We start from the raw sequence: 6,434 nt of genomic DNA, 5'->3' as shown, positions 1-6,434 counted from the left end.
TTATTATTAAACCACAGCCTCCGAGCCTCGCGCCTCCTCCTTCACAGTTATCTCTCGCTAAGAATACTGGGTAATGTGGTTTTTTTGGTCATCTATCATAGAGGACCTATGCCACGCATAGAGGCTCTATGCGTGGCAGATCGTAAGTCAAAAATGACAGTTCACAAACTACAACACCCAGCTATATTAGGGATGTAATTCAGTGACACAATTCAAATTCCAACACAAGAATAGATAAAATAGAATATGAACGCTGCACCCACCTGCATGCTGCATAATATGGAGTTAATTTCCGGCCAAACTAGCCTTTATTAATAATAAATCATGTTTTGTCCGAATCTCCTGATCAAATCAAACTCTAGGGAGCTTCACAAATCACGTTCAACCCAGATTTGGCTCAAACAAGGGGTTACATTTGTTTTACTGATATATGGCACCAAAATGTGGAATGCCCTACCAACAGATATCATTCAACAGAAACCGTTAAAACGTATGGAACTGGCCCTTGTAAAAGAAAAATCCATTAACCATGCAAAACACCATTAACAAATGCATGCATTTTGTTTTAGAAATAGAAAATGTTTTGATCATCATCATATAAACTTAGAAATGCAGCATAGACAATTACAAAGAGGCCCATGTCTCTGCCCATAACTTATAACAGCTTGATCACTATCTCTGGTCCATATAGTGTTAGAGAGAAGTCGTTCTAACGCTATGGACCAGAGCTCAGAGCTGTATAATATTGATTGATAGAGTTAGAAGGAGTTCGCTATGGACCAGAGATAACCCCAGACCCAGAGATAATGTGTACCGATTTGGGTGAGTTTTGGACTTTTCTTCTTTTTGTCTCCACCAGGCCGAAGGCCTAGGGGGAGAGTATGTTTTGCACTCCGTCCGTCCCTGTGTCCGTCCGTCCGTGTGTCCGTGTGTCCGTCCGTCCGTCCGTGAGGAGCTAATCTCGGCCACCGTTAACCCGGTCGATGCCAAATTTTGCACACACACTCCCTGGATGCCAACGATGAACCTCTGCCCCAAACTTTCCAGAACGGCCTGTTATAGCGCCACCAGGAGGCCGCTTTGTGCAAAAGAAGTTTTTGCACAGTACACCTACACATTTTGTCCAAACATCACGCAAATTGGTACAGTCTCTCTAGAGCCATTCAACGAAACCGGTCTTTCAGATTTCTCAGACTCCATCCTGATTGGCTAAGATTGGCTTCCAAAGTTCACAGGAGTGCTCAGTTTCAAACAAAATGCTGCAAATCATGAACACATCGCGTGATTTCCGTGAAATTGTGCACCAACATTCCCACTAGGCCCAGGACGAAATGCCACATGAACAATTTCAACTCAGCCTCAAGGTGGCGCTATAACTGGCCAAAAAGTGTTTTTACCTCTAACTGCACGGATCTGTGGATAACTTTGTATGCCAACTCCCTAGAGGCCAAGGAAAAACCTTTGTCTGGAATTTTTCACATCTGCTCTTTATAGCGCCACCAGGAGGCCCACATATGTAAAACACATTTTCTATTATTACTCCTTCAGATTTTATCCACATTTCACGCAAATCGCTACACATGATCTCCATAGTCATGTGATCAAGACAGCTTTGTTTGATTTCTCATATTCCATCCTGATTGGCCACGATTGGCTCCTACAGTTTTCAGGAGTAGCAAATGGCCACAACTCCTCAACGCAGCGTCCGATTGCGATGAAACTGTGCACACATATTCCCACTAGGCTGAGGAAGAATCCTGGTGGAGACCTGTGCCGATTGGCACTTTATCTAGTTTAATCTTCTTTTTTTTGTCACTTGTATTCCTATTTTATCAATAAGAATAAAAAATAGAAAATATAAGCTGACACAAACAGAGCCTAAAATATGTTGATTGTATGATGACCTATTTCAAGAGTTATAGACCAAAACATGAAGTCACAAGTGGGCTTTGAAAAAAAACGTTCCCAGCTAATCGGGCACGATGTGTGGCATTTTGTGCAAAACGGCCACCCCCACAAACCTTTGAAGCCAATCATAGCCAATTGGAATATAGATAGATAACTATTGTCATTCAGCAGATGGCTTTTAGTATGCTAGTTAAAAGAGAACAAAAATACTATTAAAATCTCAAATCCACTTTTAAAAACAAATAAATTAAAAAGCACCATTAGTTCATAGAGAGACAGATATTGCACAACAGGAGTCCTTGACTCCTTGTAGATTTTAAGATTTTACTTTGTACTTTTAAAGCTGTAAATGGTCAGGCTCCCCAGTATGTCTCCGACATGCTGGCTCCCTATAAGCCTACACGTTCACTCAGGTCCTCAGACAAAGCCCTCCTTGAGACCCCCACAGCCCAGCTTATCACAAAAGGTGGCAGGGCATTTGCAATCCGGGCTCCCAAACTATGGAACGCCCTACCTATTAATTTAAGACTTGCTAAATCTGTCATCTGTGTCATGTTTTAAATCCCTTCTAAAAACCCACCTTTACGTTAAGGCTTTCTCTTAATTAGGTATGCCTTTACCTTATTCTATATGCTTTCATGTTGTGCTTGCTGTCATTCAATGATATCTTGTTGTAGCTGTGACTACATGGTTGTTGTTTTTTACCCTGTTATGTAAAGCACTTTGTGACTATGTCTTGAAATGTGCTATATAAATAAATTCATTATCATTATCATTATCAAAAAATCACACTCGCTGTTATCATCATACATCATCATAGATCACATTCCGTGCTCAGCCATCTATTTTTTAACTCAGCTTAATTAAAATATCCAGGATGTTTGGTGATGTTTAGAGTAGACCAGGGGTGGGAAACTTTGACGATGGAAAGGGCCACTATATTTCCACACTCACTCCCTAGGGCCATATATAACTGTCGTAGGAATTTTATTTGCTGAATTCGAATTGAGATCTTGAATTTTTGCTATTTTTGAGATGGAATGCTGAAAATAATTTTTTTTATGTAATTTCAAATGCCTGTGTTGAAGCAATGAGCTACTAATTTAGACTGAAGAAATAACAGCGAGTCATGTTTGCATGTTGTGGAATAGTATAACAGCTGAAACCAATATCATATCAGTATTCTGACATTAACCTGAGGGCCACATTAAGTGAAGGTGGGGGCCGCATGTGGCCCCCGGGCCACCAGTTGCCTACCCCTGGAGTAGACATATAACTAGAAAATTCGCAATTTAAAAAAATTGCAGAGTGTGGTTGCCGCAGTGGCTTACATATGCCCCTCCCACTAATATTGCCATCCAATTACAATTTCAAGTCACGCCTTAGATCATGCGTAAGTAATTCAGAGGGGATTTAACCCCCGAAATTCATGTTTTTGCGACAAACGGTTACATTTCTCGCATTTGTGGCGCCCCCTATGGATGAAAATGGAATTGCTTTTAGAACTTGGTTGATTGAACCACCCCGGACATGTGATTAAAAATTTGGGATGGATTGGACATTCCGTTCGTGATTTATGGCATTTTTGTGATATAGGCCCCTCCTACTAACTTCGGAAGACGATTACGGCCGAACGATACGCACTACCAAAATTCTGCATTTGGTGTTTTAATCGGATATGTCCAGAGATCATGTGTGCCGATTTCTGTGAGATTTGGACAAAATATGTAGGAGGAAAAGCAAAAAGTTTGTTTTGGACAAAATTCAAAATGGCGGAAAATCTATCATGGCGGAAATGGGCGTGGCCTATATGGGGAGATGCGTCATGACCCAAGGAATCCAGGGAAAAAATAATTTTGATTTTACGACCTACGGTTCAAGAGTTATAAGCCAAAAGGTAAAGTGGGCTGTTATAGCGCCACCATGAGGCCGACCTATAAAATTATAATTTTAATTAATTTTAGTGATAATTATGAAATATCCCTAAAAGTTTTGTAACTATAGTGATTACAGTCTCCGAGGAAAAAATACTTGAATGTGATTTTTTGCCTTTTCCCATTCATGTCAATGGGGAAATTTAATTCACTAATAAATTCATATCAATTAAACTATACAACATTTCTCTTAACAAAATACAAGCACACGATTCCCGATTTTTCCGGTCAATTTGACATATGGCTCAAGTGCGTACAGCGTACAGTGTGGGAGGTATAAAGCGACAAAAAAAAGACTACTCCCGTGAAATAATAACTAGAAAGAGGCAATTCCGGGAAATTGCAAAGTGTGGTTGCCCACATCGCACCCGTCGAAAATGGAATCGCTTTTGGCTCTGCGTTGATTAAGCCACCCTCGACATGTGATTCAGATTTGGGATGGATCGGACATTCCGTGCGTGAATTGTGGCATTTTTTGTAAAATAGGCCCCTCCCACTAACTTTGGAAGACGATTACGGACGAACGATACAGAAGATCTAAATTCTGACTGTGCTGTTTTAATGGGATAGGTCCCGAGATCATGTGTACTGATTTTTGTGAGATTTGGTCAAAATCTGTAGGAGGAGGAGCAGAAAGTGTGTTTTGAACAAAATTCAAAATGGCGGGAAATCTATCTAGACGCAAATGGGCGTGGCCTATATGGGGAGATGTGTCATGACCCAAGGAATCCAGGGAATTTTTTATTTTTATTTTACGACCTACGGTTCAAGAGTTATACCCCAAAAGGTAAAGTTGGCTGTTATAGCGCCACCATGAGGCCGACCGATATACTTCTAAGGTAATTAATTTTAGTAATTATTATGAATCTCTCCTCCAAGTCTTGTAAGTATAGCCCTTATGGTCTCAGAGGAAAAAATACTTGAAAGTGAGTTTTTGCATTTTCCCATTCATGTCTATGGGGAAATTTAATGCACTAATTAATTCATATCAATTAAACTATCCAACAAATGTCTTAGCAAAATACGAGCACACGATTCCCGATGTAGCCCGTCGTTTTGACATATGGCTCGAGTGCGTGCGACAAAAACTGTGGGAGGTATAACGCGACAAAATAAAGTTTATCTATAATAAAAACAACAATAATAATAAAAGGTCACAAAAACAATAGTATGGTTGCCTTCAGGCAACCACACTAACTAGAAAGAGGCAATTCTGGGAAATTGCAAAGTGTAGTTGCCCACATCGCACCCGTCGAAAATGGAATTGCTTTTGGCTCTGCGTTGATGAAACCACCTTCGACATGTGATTCAGATTTGGGATGGATTGGACATTCCGTGCGTGAATTGTGGCGTTTTTTGTAAAATAGGCCCCTCCCACTAACTTGGGAAGACGATTACGACCGAACGATACAGAAGATCTAAATTCTGACTGTGCTGTTTTAATCGGATAGGTTGGCTGATATAGGCCCCTCCCAGTAATTATACCAGCCAATTACAATGTCAAGTCATCCTTTGTGATCATGCATAAGTCATTCAAAGAGGATTTCCCCCCCAAAATCATGTTTTTGTAACAAAGGGGTATAGGCCCCTCCCAGTAATTTTGCCAGGCAATTACAATGTCAAGTCACCCTTTGTGATCATGCGTAAGTCATTCAAAGGGGATTTCCCCCCCAAAATCGTGTTTTTGCAACAAACGTGTAATTGTTTTTGCAATTGTAGCGCCCCCTATGGATGGATGCTTTTGGCTCTGTGTTGATTAGGCCATCCTAAACATGTGATTCAAATTTGGGGAGGATTGGACATTCCGTGCGTGAATTGTGGCGTGTTTTGTAAAATAGGCCCCTCCCACTAAATTCGGAAGACGATTACGGCCGAACGATACAGAAGATCTAAATTCTGACTGTGCTGTTTTAATCAGATAGGTCCGGAGATCATGTGTGCCGATTTTTGTGAGATTTGGACAACATCTGTAGGTGGAGGATCCAAAAGTGTGTTTTGAACAAAATTCAAAATGGCGGGAAATCTATCTAGACGCAAATGGGCGTGGCCTATATGGGGAGATGCGTCATGACCCAAGGAATCCAGGGAAAAAAACTTTTTGATTTTACGACCTACGGTTCAAGAGTTATACCCCAAAAGGTAAAGTTGGCTGTTATAGCGCCACCATGAGGCCGAACGATATACTTCTAAGGTAATTAATTTTAATAATTATGATGAATCTCTCCTCCAAGTCTTGTAAGTATAGCCCTTACGGTCTCAGAGGAAAAAATACTTGAAAGTGAGTTTTTGCATTTTCCCATTCATGTCTATGGGGAAATGCACTAATGCACTAATTAATTCATATCAATTAAATTATCCAACAAATGTCTTAGCAAAATACAAGCACACGATTCCCGATGTAGCCCGTCGTTTTGACATATGGCTCGAGTGCGTGCGACAAAAACTGTGGGAGGTATAATGCGTCAAAATAAACAGGGCACTAGAACAATAGTATAGTTGCCCTCAGGGCAACTACACTAACTAGAAAATTCGCAATTTTAAAAAATTGCAGAGTGTGGTTGCCGCAGTGGCTTACATATGCCCCTCCCAGTA

This window comes from Protomyctophum parallelum, assembly GCF_964188405.1.
Source record: "Protomyctophum parallelum genome assembly, chromosome: 2".
Lineage (NCBI taxonomy): Eukaryota > Metazoa > Chordata > Actinopteri > Myctophiformes > Myctophidae > Protomyctophum > Protomyctophum parallelum.
The sequence above is the reverse complement of the archived record's forward strand: the minus strand, read 5'-3'. Positions refer to the sequence as shown.